The 14694-nt window shown below is 40.7% G+C and overlaps 1 protein-coding gene across 6 annotated transcripts in view; it reads right to left on the bottom strand.

The window, feature by feature from the left end:
- The window catches only part of ELOVL7 (ELOVL fatty acid elongase 7), an 80886-nt gene that overhangs the window by 51542 nt on the left and 14650 nt on the right, over nt 1-14694 (bottom strand). Inside the window, exon 1 of one of the 6 annotated variants that reach the window (XM_057743012.1) lies at nt 8762-8802. The exons of the other annotated variants lie outside the window; for them this stretch is intronic. The gene's annotated coding sequence lies outside the window, so the exon portion shown is untranslated. Of the gene's footprint in view, nt 1-8761; nt 8803-14694 lie in introns of those variants that run through there. 6 annotated transcript variants of the gene reach the window in all.

Genomic DNA, 14694 nt, shown 5'->3' with positions numbered 1-14694 from the left:
GAGTCCCAATCTGAGTTTTGGCCAGATTCTTGTCCCGGCTGCATGGGTTCAAGTCCCAATCAGGGTTTTGGCCGGTTTCGAGTCCTGGTCACGTGGGTTTGAGTTCCAATCTGAGATGCTCGGTTTCAGATATGGAGAAAGTTTTATTGGTCTGGATCGAACATCAAACCATCCACAACATTCCTTTAAGGCAAACCTAATCCAGAATAAGTTTCTATCTCCTTTAATTCTATGAAGGCTGAGAGAGGTGAGGAAGCTGCAGAAGAAAAATTTGAAGCTAGCAGAGTTTGGTTCATGAGGTTTAAGGAAAGAAGCCATCTCCATAACATATTGTAAAAGTTCCAGGTGAAGCAGCAAATGCTGACGCAGAAGCTACAGCAAGTTATCGAGATCTAGCTAAGATCATCAATAAAGGTGGCTACACTAAACAGATTTTCAATGGAGACAAAACAGCTTTATATAAGAAGAAGATGCCGTCTAGGACTTTGACAGCTACAGAGAAGTCAGTACCCAGCTTCAAAGCTACAAAGGACAGGGTGACTCTCTTGTTAGGGGTTAACGCATCTGTGATTTAAACTGAACCTATGGTTCATTTACCATTCTGAAAATTGTTGAGAATTATGTTAAATTCTACTCTGCCTGTGTTCTATAAATGGAACAACAAAGCCTGGATGACAGCCCATCTGCTGAAAACACGGTTTACTGAATATTTTAAGCCCACTATTGAGAACTACTGCTCAGAAAAAAAGATTTGTTTCAAAATATGAATGCCCATTGACAATACACCTGATCACCCAAGAGCTCCGATGGAGATGTACAATCAAATTCATGTTGTCTTCATGCCTGCTAACACAACATCCATACTGCAGCCCATGGAGCAAGGAGTAATTTTGACTTCCAAGTCTTATTATTTAAGAAATATACGTCATAAGGCTATAGCTGTCACAGTGATTCCTATGATGGATCTGGGCAAATTAAGTAGAAAACCTTCTGAAAAGGATTCACCACTCTGTATGCCATTAAGAACATTTGTGATTCATGGGAAGAGGTCAAAATATCAACATTATCAAGAGACTGGAAGAAGTTCATTCCAGTTCTCACAAATGACATGAAACGGTTCAAGACTTGAGTGGAGGAAGTCACTGCAGATGTGGTGGAAGAGGTGAGAGAACTAAAATTAGAAGTGGAGCTTGAAGACTTGACTGAATTGCTGCAATCTCATGATAAAACTTTCGTGGTTGAGGAATCACTTCTTATGGATAAGCAAAGAAAGTGGTTTCTTGAGATGGCATCTACTCCTGGGGAAGATGCCATGAAGATTGTTGAAATGACCACAAAAGATTTAGAGTTACATAAACTTAGTTGATAAAGCGGTGGCAGGGTTTGAAAGGACTGACTCCAAAATTGAAAGAAGTTCTACTGTGGATAAAATGCAATCAACCAGCATTGTGTGCGACAGAGAAACTGTTCGTGAAAGAGTCAATTGATGTGGCGGACTTTATTGTTGTCTTATTTCAAGAAATTGCCACAGCCACAGCGACCTTCAGCAACCACCACACCGATGGGTCAGCAACCGTCAACATCAAGGCAAAATCTTCCCCCAGCAAAAAGGCTGTGACTCACTGAAGGCTCGGATGATGGTTAGCAATTTTAGTAATGAAGTATTTGTTAATTAAGACATGTCCATTTTTTAGACATAGTGCTATCACATAGACCCTATCACTTAACAGGCTACAGAATCGTATAAACATAATTTCTATATGCACTGGGAAATGAAAATATTCATGTGACTCACTTTATTCCCATATTCACTTTCTTGTGGTGGTCTGGATCCATACCTGTGATATCTCCGAGGTATGCCTGTAGGTTGCAACAGTTCTATTTAAATTAGTGACGGTGATGTAAAACTGAATGCAAACAGAACAACATGTTCCCTTAAAGTCTCAAAAACACAGCTGGTAAAGTACTCACTAGGTTTTCCAGCCTTGCATGGAAGGGTGTTGTGGATGAAGGTTTTAAAAGAAAAAATCATCTCTAGAGAGGAGAATAGAATTAGACATTTTTGCTTTAATTTTACCAAAAAACCTTCTCACCTAGACCTGGATCTCCTGAGCAGGATTATCCACTTGCGCATTTACTCAATCTTGGCTTTGTCTATGTATATGACCAATTTTAAATGACTGACTTGGGATTCTAGTTTATGAGCCAGTTTCTTGGGTGTGGCTGGCCTCGTATGAGCTCACTAGACCCTAAGAATATACTCCTCCCCACCAAACACATGAAATGATTTATGTATCTAGATATCCAAATTGGCCAGTGTGAGGACTGTCCATAGAGGGCACACACAGACATGGCTTCCAAGAGTGGTGGGCAAAATCATCTGGAACACCTTACTTTGCTGCAGTGATAATTCTTAACAGTAAGTGGAAAAGTCAGAGCTGGAGACTCACCTGCTTTACTTCTCCTAAAATCTCTATCCCATGAAAAGCATCACAAGTACTACATTGCAGCTAACAGAAGTTGCAAGTGGACCATACAGGGTGTGTGAACTGATATCCTTAAACTCAAAGCATGTGGGAGAATTTTAAGTGATGGCCTTTAAATATATGCTAGCAAGCTAATGTAATGAACTGAAATCAAAACTCCTATTATATTATACAATAACCAGCCTACAGGACTTCCCCTAACAGATGTGATTTTAACTGGATTAAAGAATTGCTAGCATGTTTTTCCTTTAAATAACCCACATGAAAATACTTGTCATTCTTTAAATGCTTTTGTTCAGTCCTTCCTATATAGGCACATAAAACTATGGAAAATAATAGCAAAATAAAAAACATATATCTGGAATCACAGAGCTGGGAAAGAATTTTAGAATGAACTAAATCTACTCCTTAAATTCAGATAACTAAATAAGCAGATGAGTATTTTATTTTTCCTTTAGCATTGCTCAGAGTGAAACCAGAGAAACCTTGGGAAAGTTATCTGTCTGCTTAGCCTTTTCACTGGAAAGCAAGAACTAAAAATGGTGATTTAGGTTTGCTGAGGCAGAGATGGAACAATGGAGTTACGTTGCAACCTAGAAGATATGTTGGTTTTTATCTCAGATCCATGGCGTAAAGAGACATCTCAGGCAGGTCTGAGGCATGTCCTGGAACAGTGTGGGATGATACTAACCACAAGGCCAGAAGCTCTGCCAACTTGCTCTAGACCTGAGGTCTGGGCAATTTTAATCTTTCTGAGTCTCTGTTTCCTATCTACAAAATGGAGATAATATACATCCCTCAGAAAGGTTTTGTGAGATTAATTGCATGATTAACCTTAAGCACTACCTAGTCTAAAGGCCTTACTTTAGCAGATTGGGATTAATAAGCTAAGATGAACTCCTGGAGGCCAAGGAGTGGATGTTATTCACCTGTATCCCAACACGACCCACAACAACACAAAGTTAACTCTAGACAAACAGGCCAAATTACACCATGATAGGATAAACAAGGCCAGCTCTGGTCATCTCAACATGTAGCTTTTGGGAAAGTATACACTGAAAGTTCAGTTTCTCTTCAAGTTGTGATACTTTAAATATTTAAAAAATTAACCAGTATATGCAGGAACTTCACATATGATTGATATGTATGCATTTTCAATTATTGGCGAAAATATAGATGATTCAGTAAATAATGTTAGACAAATCAACTGGAAAGAAATAAGTTGGAATCCCCATGTCATACCAAAATAAATTTCAGATGCATCAAAAATTTAAACATAAAAAAATGAAACTATAAAAATACCTGGTGAGTATTCCTTGCCTCAAACAAACAAACAACAAAACCGGGTGATTTGGAGAAACTCAGTGAAGGGTAAACAGGATCTCTCTGTACTAATTTTGCAACTGCCTGTGAATCTCCAGGTATATCAAAATACAAAGTTTAAAAAATGCTTGATGAAACCTAATGAAACCTGAGATAATTATTTTGTAATACTGAAATGAGGAAGGTCTTTCCATCCATGACACAAAGGCCAGAAGTCAGAAATGTGAAGTTTGTAAAGATGTAAAACCTACCTAAAATTAAATGTTTGTGCATGTCAAAAGCCTAATTACATACAAAGTCAAAAGACAAGTCAAACAGAAAGAAAAATAGATGCATCGCATCTCCCAGAGAGCTAATTTCCTTAATATATAAAGACTGCCAGCAAATTAATAAGAAAAAAGCCAACAACCCAACAGAGAAATGGATAAAAGATGTGAATAGTTTATAGAAAAGGAAATAGAAATAACTCTAAAATATAGCAAAAAAGACATCCAACCTCACTCAGCAATGTGACAAGTTCAAAGTTAAATTAGAGTAAAATACCATTTTTACTTATTAAACTGGCAAAGACCATGAAGTTTGATAACATACTTTGCTGGCTAAGGTATAGCAAAACAGGCACCCTCGTACATTGCTAGTGGGAATTTAGACTTGCACAACCTCTATGGGAGTGATTTGGCAATATCTGTTGCAATGTAAATATTCTAGGTGTATACTTAACCTTAATAGAAAATGAGGTGGAAACTAACCAAATGTCCTCCAAGGTGAGACATTAAAAAACTGACATATTCATACCAGGAAACACTATGTAACTATAAAAAGGAATGAAGTAGTTTTATCTAAGCTACTATGGAATAATCACTTAAAAAACATAATTAATGCCAGGTACGAGATAAATACTTCCTTATCTCTGGAAAGATTGGTTAGAAATTGGTAACAATGGTTACTTATTTTAATAAAGTTAAGCATTAAAACAACAATATGTATTTATTAATGCTGCCTAAATTTTATAGGCACACAAAGAAGGGAGTGAACCAAGCAGTAATGATCATAATCACACACATTTACTGAGTCCCTGGTACAGGGTTTGAAGCTAAAGCAGGATAAAAAGAGATCATTCACTAGGCAGGGAAGAAAACATTATCAAGACAAATCATGGATTAAAGAGCTAAATGTAAGGCCAGACACTATAAAACTCTTAGAGGGGGACTTCCCTGGTGATGTGGTGGTTAAGAAACCGCCTGCCAATGCAGGGAACATAGGTTTGAGCCCTGGTCTGGGAACATCCCACATGGTGCGGAGCAACTAAGCCTGTGCGCAACAACTACTGAGCCCAAGCGCTGCAACTACTGAAGCCTGCAAGCCTAGAGGCCATGCTCTGCAACAAGAGAACACCCTGCAATGAGAAGCCTGCACACCACAACAAAGAGTAGCCCCTGCTCGCCACAACTAGAGAAAGCCGGCGCACGGCAATGAAGACCCAACACAGCCAATAAATAAATAAACAACCACAACAAAACAACAACTCTTATAGGAAAACATAGGCAGAACACTCTATGACGTACATCAAAGCAAGATCCTTTTTGACCCACCTCCTAGAATCATGGAAATAAAATCAAAAATAAACAAATGGGACCTCATGAAACTTAAAAGCTTTTGCACAGCGAAGGAAACCATAAACAAGACAAGCAGACAACCCTCAGAATGGGAGAAAATATTTGCCAATGAAGCAACCAACAAAGCATTAATCTCCAAAATATGCAAGCAGCTCACACAGCTCAATATCAAAAAAGCAAATAACCCAATCCACAAATGGGCAGAAGACCTAAATAGACATTTCTCCAAAGAAGACATGCAGATGGCTAACAAATATATGAAAAGATGCTCAACATCACTAATTATTGGAGAAATGCAAGTCAAAATCACAATGAGGGTATCACCTCACACCGGTCAGAATGACCATCATCAAAAAAATCTAGAAACAATAAATTATGAAGGGGGTGTGGAGAAAAGGGAACTCTCCTGCACTGTTGGTGGGAATGTAAATTAGTACAGCCACTATGGAAAACAGTTTGGAGGTTCCTTAAAAAACTAAAATAGAACTACCATATGACCCAGCAATCCCACTACTGGCCATATACCCAGAGAAAACCATAATCCAAAAAGAAACATGTACCACAATGTTCACTGCAGCACTAGGTACAATAGCCAGGACATGGAAGCAACCTAAATGCCCATCAACAGATGAATGGATAAAGAAGATGTGGCACATATATACAATGGAATATTACTCAGCCATAAAAAGGAATGAAATTGAGTTATTTGCAGTGATGTGGATAAACCCAGAGTCTGTCCTACAGGGCAAAGTAAGCCAGAAAAAAGAAAAACAAATACTGTATGCTAACTCATATATATGGAATCTAAAAAAAAATGGTACTGATGACCCCAGTGACAGGGCAAGAATAAAGATGCAGATGTAGAGAACAAACTCGAGGACACAGGGTGGGGGGTGAAAGGGAAGCTGGGATGAAGTGAGAGAGTAGCACTGACATGTATACACTACCAAATGTAAAATAGACATCTAGTGGGAAGCTGCTGCGTAACACAGGGAGATCAATTTGATGATGGGTGATGACTTAGTGGGCCGGGATAGGGAGGGTGGGAAGGAGTTGCAGAAGAGAGGCGATATGGGGATATGTGTATAAATACAGCTGATTCACTTTGTTGTACAGCAAAAACTGGCACAACAGTGTAAAGCAATTATACTCCAGTAAAGAGCTTTAAAAAAAAAAGACAAGTCAAACTCATCAGTAGATAGTATGCATTTATGAAAATTTGATGTAGACATCAATACACTGAAAACCAGCTGACAGAAATCATTTATCTTTGTAGCTCACTCCCTCATTTCTCAACCTACCACAGACTCTTAAAACAAAGCAGATACTCAAATGTTTATGAATAAATAACAGATTGAAAGGATCACTGGATGGGATGGATGGGATAGATGGATGGATAGGATAGATAAAAAGATGGATGATTGGAAGAAAGAGTAGACATTGAAGGACTGTACTCTACCTCTGCTCCCATTTCCTTCTGACACTGGGGCAGCTTTAGTCTCTTGTTCTCCCCTGTGCAAATGGGAGGTGCTGGAATTTATAAATAATTAAGATACATGATCATAATCTCCATACAACTTGGTGGATAATTACTAATAAAGTTGGCAAAACAATGCTTCCGCCCCCCTAAAATGTCCATGCCTTAATCCTTGGAGTCTGTGACTATGTTACACAGCAAAAGGGACTTTACAGATCTAATTAAGGTTATAGACCTTAAAGTAGTGAGAGTATCATGGATTATCCAGGTGGGCCCAATGTAATCACAGGAGCCCTTTTAAGCAGAGAACTGCCTCTGGTTGGAAGGAGAGAGGAAGGGGACTTCCCTGGTGGTGCAGTGGTAAAGAATCCGCCTTCCAATGCAGTGGACATGGGTTTGATCCCTGGTCGGGGAGCTAATATCCCACATGCCACAGGGCAACTAAGCCTGCATGCCACAACTACTGAGCTCACAGGCCTCAACTAGAAAAGCCTGTGTGCCACAAACTACAGAGCCCATATGCCCTGGAGCCCATGCACCACAACTAGAGACAGAAAAACCTGCACACCACAACTAGAGAGAAGACCATGCACCGCAACTAAGACTCAACAGAGCCAAAATAAATAAATAAAAGAAAATAAATAAATAAAATAAATAAATTTAAAAAAAAAGAAGACAGTAAGACAGAGAGATTGGAAGCAGAAGGATTCATTGCACTGTCCATGGCTCTCAGGTGTAGGGGCCCACATTCAAGGACTGGAAAGAGCTCCCATAAGAGCTTAGGCAGCCCTTGCTGACAGCTAGCAAGGACACATGAACCTCAGTCCTGCAACCACAAGGAACTGAATTCTGCCAGTGAATTCAGTTCAACTGAATTCAACCTGAATGAGCTTGGAAGTGGATTCTTTCTAGAGGCCTCTGATAAGAGCTAAAATGGCCAGCACCTTGTGAAACAAAGAGCAAAGCAATCACCCCTGCCAACCTGGACTTCTGACCTACAGAACTATGAGATAATAAATTTATGTTGTTTTAATCTACTAAGCGTGTGATGATTTCTTATGGCAGCAATAGAAAATGAAGATTCTCTCTTTTTGTTCAGCTTAAGAACCATTTGTGGAGCCTGTTCCATATTAGGTCCTGTGCCAAGTGTTTAGGACAGAAAGGTGGGTATATGTTCTCAAGGAGTTCACAAGCTCAGAAACCCATTGAACAATTCTATAATACAGTTTAGCACAACACACTGCAGGAGTATGGAGAGGAGGCACCTAACTGTGTGACATCCTCAGATGCTTTACTTACCACTTTTCTAATCCCTCTCCTTCCATAGTACACTCTTTCAATGAATTGGGCCACCAACCTTATTACAGGTCAGAAATTGAGAGCCATACTAAACTCCACTGACCCCTCTAAACCTGTGATTTATATCACCCTAATAATATTTCTCCTAAAAGTCCCTTCTCTTTCCCTCACCCCCATTTCTTCTCCCAACCTCTGACTGCTACTTTCTGACCTTTATCATCTCTTACCTAGATTATTGTAATGACCTCTCAACTAATTCTCCTGACTCAATAGCCATCCATTTCCCCAAACCCATTTCCCCCAACCCACCAGGGTCATTTTCCAAGGATTAAACTGAGCATGCCATGTTCCAGCTCAGAATCCTTCAGACTGCCTACAGTTAAAGTCTAATTCCTTGGCTACTCGTAGCTACCCCTCTAGGCTCTACTAGATCAAAAACTGTCTCTGCTTGGCTTCTAATTCCAGTGCCTAGGAAGGATCTGGCACATAGTTGAATCTTGGAAAGTATTTGCTGAATAAATAAATTCAACCCCCAGCGGTGTTGCAGCCTCGCCACTTACCTGACAGCAGCCCCTGTTCACTATGCTCCTGCTACCCGAGCCTTTGTGGTCCCAGCCTACTCCACCTTCCCTCTCTCTTCGTGCTCTAATTTCTCCTCATGGCTAAAATGCCTCACTCACCTGGCTGGTAAGCAGATCTTAGTTTTTAAAAATTTTGCCCTCCTCTAACAGGGTTCTGCTCCCCTTACAGCTCTGTCTAGTCTCTTCTGAGCCCCTGATGTAACTCTCTTCTTTTCTACCATAGCACCTACAGCAAATCCTCTAGTACAATGCTACTCAAAGCTGATCTGTGGACTGGTACTGATGTCCAAATGGTTTATTACCATTCTGGTCCAAGGTAAGTCCAAATGTTTACAGCAATTTGCATTACAGTGACATCCAAGTTTGTAATACTTGTTGAACAAGGTATACACCAGTTTGGGTGTTGTTGAATTAGTGTGGTGAGTCACATGTGGTGCAAACTATATTTTAATTATGTGCAATAGGACCACTTATTGGTCCTTGGTAGAGCAAAAACAAAGAACAACTCAATTGGTCCACCATCACCGAAAGTCTAAGAGCATTGCTCTAACTCACTAAGGTACATTCCCATCTTCCACATTTTGGGATGTTGTTGGCTGCCTGAGACAATGCAGATGTCCCATAAAGCTCAGTGAATAAATTAATAAAGATGTGAATGATAAGAAGACTTCCTAAAAGACATGAGATCTGAGCTACTTCTTGATGATGGGCAGGAATTGAGCACTTTGGGGTAACAGCATGGGCAAATACACTGAGGAAGAAGTGGAAATGAGGAATAGCAAGAAAAGTCGGTACACAGGCAATGGAAAGCTTTCAAAAGGTGAAATATTATGCCAAAGCATAATGATATAAAAGAGCTCAACCAGACAGCTCTGCCAGAGACCTACCACCCTGGCCCCTCCCTCAAGCTTACCCCAGAAACACCCTCTCGGTACAGTGTGCAAGCCTTAGCAAAGGCAGAGGGAGTCCCTGAAGGGTTTTAAACCAGTCTTGTGACCTGATGAAGGATGAATGTCAGGGAGTGAGCCTTAAAGGCAGGGAGACCAACTGGGATTTAACTGCAGTCATCCCAATGAGAAATGCTGAAAGGCCTCAACAAAGGCAGAGATAATTTGGTGATGTGCAGTGGTGGTAGACGCAAAGTCAAGAAATATTTATAAGGCGATACAGGAAGGGTTTGGTGATTCGCCAGACAGGATAAAGACACAGGGTAGCGTGACTAAAGTTTCTGGTTTGGTTGGAGTGACTATGTGTATGGTGGTATCACCACAGGAGATGAGGATCACAGAAAGAGGAATAGGTTTAAGAGGCAGGGAATTCATAAATTCCAGTGTGACAAGCCTGTGGGACATTCAAGTGGAGATGGCCAGCAGACACTTGGGAGAAAGGTCAAGGCTGATGATACAGACTTAGGAAGCTTTCACATCTAGATGGTGATTAAAACCAGTTAATGGATGAATGAGAAAAATAGTGGTCCAAGGACAAACTCTTGGAGAACACCATCATTTAACGGGTAGGCTGAGGGAGGAAACCTCACAAAGAAGATGAAAAAGGAAGAGTCGAAAAGACAATCTTGTGATGGCTAGAGAAGGGGAAGGAGATGCAAGATCAGGCTTTACCATTCCAGTAAAACCTTTAGTATTTTTACAGTGAGAGGAAGAAACAATAGAGAAACAGGGAGGAACAACGAAGGAAGGTCTGGAGGAGAAATGGAGGGACTGGAGACAGAGGCCTGCAAGGTGGTTCTCTGCCTCCGCCGGAGCAGGGTGGCACGCCAACCTCCAAGAAGGGAAGGAGAACAGAGGTCAGGCTATAGATGAGTTAATAGGGGGAGGAAGACTTCTTGGCACGAGTCTGAATTAGGGCTCTTCCCACCTGCTCCAATGACACCTTATGACCACGCCACGGTGCCGTAACGGCCTAACTCACCTGCCTGCCTGTGCCATTTGATGTAAGCCCCAGGAAGGCCTGGGCTCTATTGATTCTGTCCTCCACTCTATGCCCAATGCCCAGCACAATGCCTGGCACTAACCAGGCCCCCGTTAAAAGTTTAGTTGACTAAATGGGGACAAAAATTAAAAGACATTCACCAACAAAAGCTTCAATTTTTCTAGCAAAGTAGGAGGTGAGTGTGATGGCTGAGTGATAATAAAATAGGGTTAGGGAGGGGGGTTTTGGAGAGCAGGGAAAGAGATGGGTCTTGAGGGGAATGGGGAATGAGAATCTTTCAAGGATAAGTTGAAAGCAGTGCTTCTCAATCTTGGTTGCATATTGGAATCACATGGAGAACATTAAGAACTACTGATGCTGGAGTCCCACCCCCAAGTGTCAGATTTAATTGGCCTGGACAGCCCAGGCCTGGAGATTTTTTTAAAGTTCCTAAGAGATTCTGTTACACAGTCAAGGTTGAGAGTCACTGAGACAAGGATTCAGTAATGTTGGTCAGAGTTTAACAGAGACTGGAAACCATACATTAATAATCAATTTCCCTTTCTACTCAGTTTTCTGCAATACTGTTCAGCTGCCTGGGTATATGTACAGAGGATGACACGGGGTTAATTTGCAGTTAGGGATTTGCCAAATACAGAAGGAGAGAGCTGAGAGACCAAGGGAAAACCAAGGTCTCTCTGAGAGTAAAGAAGGGGCGCTGTGGGGGTGGGGGGGAGGAGAGCAATAGGTGAAGGAGGTTAAAAGGTACAAACCTGCAGTTACAAAATAAATGTCATGGGTATGAAATGTACTGTGTGGGGAATATAGTCGATAATTACATAATATCTTTATAGGGCAACAGATGGTAATGAGATTTATCACAGCGATCATTTTGAAATGTACAGAAATATCAGATCCTATGTTGTGTAGCAGGAACTAAGAGTGTTGTGGGTCAATTATACTTTACAAACAAGCAAACAAACTCACAGAAGAAGATCAGATGTGTGGCTACCAGAGGCAGAGGATGAAAGGAGGGGGAACTGGATAAAAGCAGTCAAAAGATACAAATGTCTAGTTATAAAATAAATAAGCACTAGGGATGTAATATACAACACGATAAATATAATTAACACTGCTGTATGTTATATATGAAAGTTGTCACAAGAGTAAACCCTGAGTTCTCAACACAAGGTAAAATAATTCTTTTATTTCTTTAATTTTGTATCTATATGAAATGATGGATGTTCACTAAACTTATTGTGGCCATCATTTCAGAATGTATATAAGTGAAATAATTATACTGTAAACTTATACAGAGTTTACAGATGTCAATTACATCTCAATAAAACTGGAAGGGGAGGAAATAAAAGGGGAGGTGTAAGAGAGCTGATAAGCCAGAGGCTGTGGTTCGAAGAAGGGATATTAGAGTTGATGATTTTTTCTTGACACATTTCCAGGTGAAAAGGCCCAGAGATGGGCTATGAAAGCACAGGGTTACACTGCGGTAGAGCTTATCACAGTTAGGTCAAGACAATGAACTTTGTTTGACGAGGCTACTGTACGTTGGCCTCTGAAAAGGTTTCGAAGTCTCCCAGAGAGACAGTGGATGGGGAGATTCCAATCAAGTCAGATGCCAAAGGCCACAATGTGTGTGGGACTGGAGAGGGAAATGATGGACAAAGAGGGTTAAGAAAAACAGAGAGAAAAGCTGTAGAGGGAGGCATCCAAAAAAGGAGAGTTTTGTTTTACTTGCCCATGGAAGTGAAAAAGTAACTGTGTGATTCAGATGTGGCAATGGGAAGACAGAGGAATTCTGGCCAGTCCATCCAAATGTGTAGTACCTTTGAATACGAGAAAAATTCTCCATTTCTCTCACCCCTGCATCAAACCCATCAGCAATACTGACATCGCTGTCTCTTAAACTTATTCTAGAATCCAAGCACTCTTCACTGTAACGGTGGACCAAGTCACTTTTCACTCTACTGGTGGTCCTCCCTTACCTGAATTACTGCAATAGCCTCTCAACTGGTCTCCCCAGTTTCCCCTTTGCCCCTCTTCAGTGTATTCATCACATTGAAGAAAAAAATAAAACAAAATAAAAGCATCCAACTTATGTCACTTCTCTGCTTAAAACGTGCCAATGTCTTCCCACCTCACTCACACTAAAAGTCAAAGTTCCCATAAGTGGCCCTGAATACCTGACTTTTCCTCCTCTCCTCTCTTTTCTTGCTTAGCTAGCGTCAGCCACACTGGGCTCCTTGTTCTTTATTGAACGTGCCAAGAACACACCTACCTCAAAGCATCTGAAACCACTGTCCCGACAATGTGGAATTCTCTTCTTGAAGATACTGCCAAGGCTACTCCTTCACTTCTTTTGGATCTCTGCTAAAATGTCACCTTCATCACCCCACCAACATGCACTTCCCTGTCTTTATTGCTTCATTTTCCCCCACAGCATCATTATTTTTATATATTTCACCAACATTCTATATTTATTTGTTTATTGTCTGATTCCCCCCACTCCCCAATAACAATCTGGAAATATAAGCTCCTCAGGGGCAGGGATCTTTTTCTGTCCTGTGAACTGCTGCCTTTCTAGCACCTAAGAGGGTACCTGGGATGTGTCAGGTGCACAAATATTTGTTGAGTAGATGGATGGATGAACCTTTTCATAAGGGGTATGTGGGCATGGGGTAGGAGGAAGGGCCATGATTCGGTTATTTTTGGCAGGTGATGGCACTGATGATATGATAGAGTTTGAACACAGGGGAACAGGGTTTCAAAGGATAAAAGACAGAGCTGAAGGTGTGGTTAACAGTGGGAGGAGACAACGAAAAGGCTACAATACCTAGTAAGGCATCTCTCTTTTACAGGCAGTAACTAAGAGTCATGAGAGGAAGGGTGGAAATCAGCTGATCTTAAATACCTTGCTTTTGAGACAAGGCAGAATTGGTAGTAATGGTTTCAGTCTGGGTGGGGATGGGAATAGGGCATAAAGCCTCATCAGGGGAGGGAGATGGTACCCAGAGTAGATAGGTAGGTCATGTGGATTGAGGACTCCTAGAGAGAACAAAAATCATAATGGTCTTTCCCATTACAAATTTGAACATAGGGAAAGTATTATAACACACATGTGCATAATAGCACACATCCCTAAAATATAAAGATAAGCCCATAAAAGGAAGAAAAACAAATGGTCCTCCAAAAGAAATGTGGATAAGAAAAGTAACCAAGATTAAATTAATTCATCCTGCTTTCTATTTCTGGATACAATTCATTTACCCAGCCTCACCCAGGATTGCAGTGTTCCATAGAATTGAATGTTTTAGATACTGAAATGCTTATCTGTAGGTGTAGTCACTTCAAAATTACTTCTGATAGAAAAATGTAAAACATTTTAAAAAAGATTTCAATCATCTTATACCCTGAAACTTTCCGAATGGTTCAGGGTCACAGCAGGGCTCTCTGGGACTATCCATGTCTGTGCCTATGGACTTTTGCCCCATGCTAAAAAGTTCCAAACTGCCAGGCATTTCAAAAACCTGTGTCTGCTTTTGATGGATTTCCTCTCTCCCCCCAGCAGCTTGTTAGCCACCACACTGTTTGTTAACAGCATTCCTGTTTCTGTAAGGTCCCATTCATTCTAATTTGCTGTCCTTAATCTGCTATGGGGTGAGAAATTAGTGAACCAATGATATTGGAATGTTTAAAATAATGCTATATGGGCTGTGATTAAAAACCAGAGGCTCTCCCTATGGATCAAGTACAGATTTATTCAGTGGACTTCAGGACACTGTCTTCTCTGCTCAGGGATGATTTCCCTGCTGTCTTGCTGATTTTCAATAGCATTTTTACATGTGAAACTTCATAATAAATGGCCCCTGGGTTAGCAGACCTGTTCCTGTATCTATACCATGTTCTTCATTCAGTTTTCATAAAATGTTTTTAAGGTGTCTCACTGCTTTTTCACAAATTAAAAACTA

Source organism: Hippopotamus amphibius, chromosome 1 (genome assembly GCF_030028045.1).
Source record: "Hippopotamus amphibius kiboko isolate mHipAmp2 chromosome 1, mHipAmp2.hap2, whole genome shotgun sequence".
NCBI classification, from domain to species: Eukaryota; Metazoa; Chordata; class Mammalia; order Artiodactyla; family Hippopotamidae; genus Hippopotamus; species Hippopotamus amphibius.
This window is presented reverse-complemented; position numbering and strand designations above follow the sequence as displayed.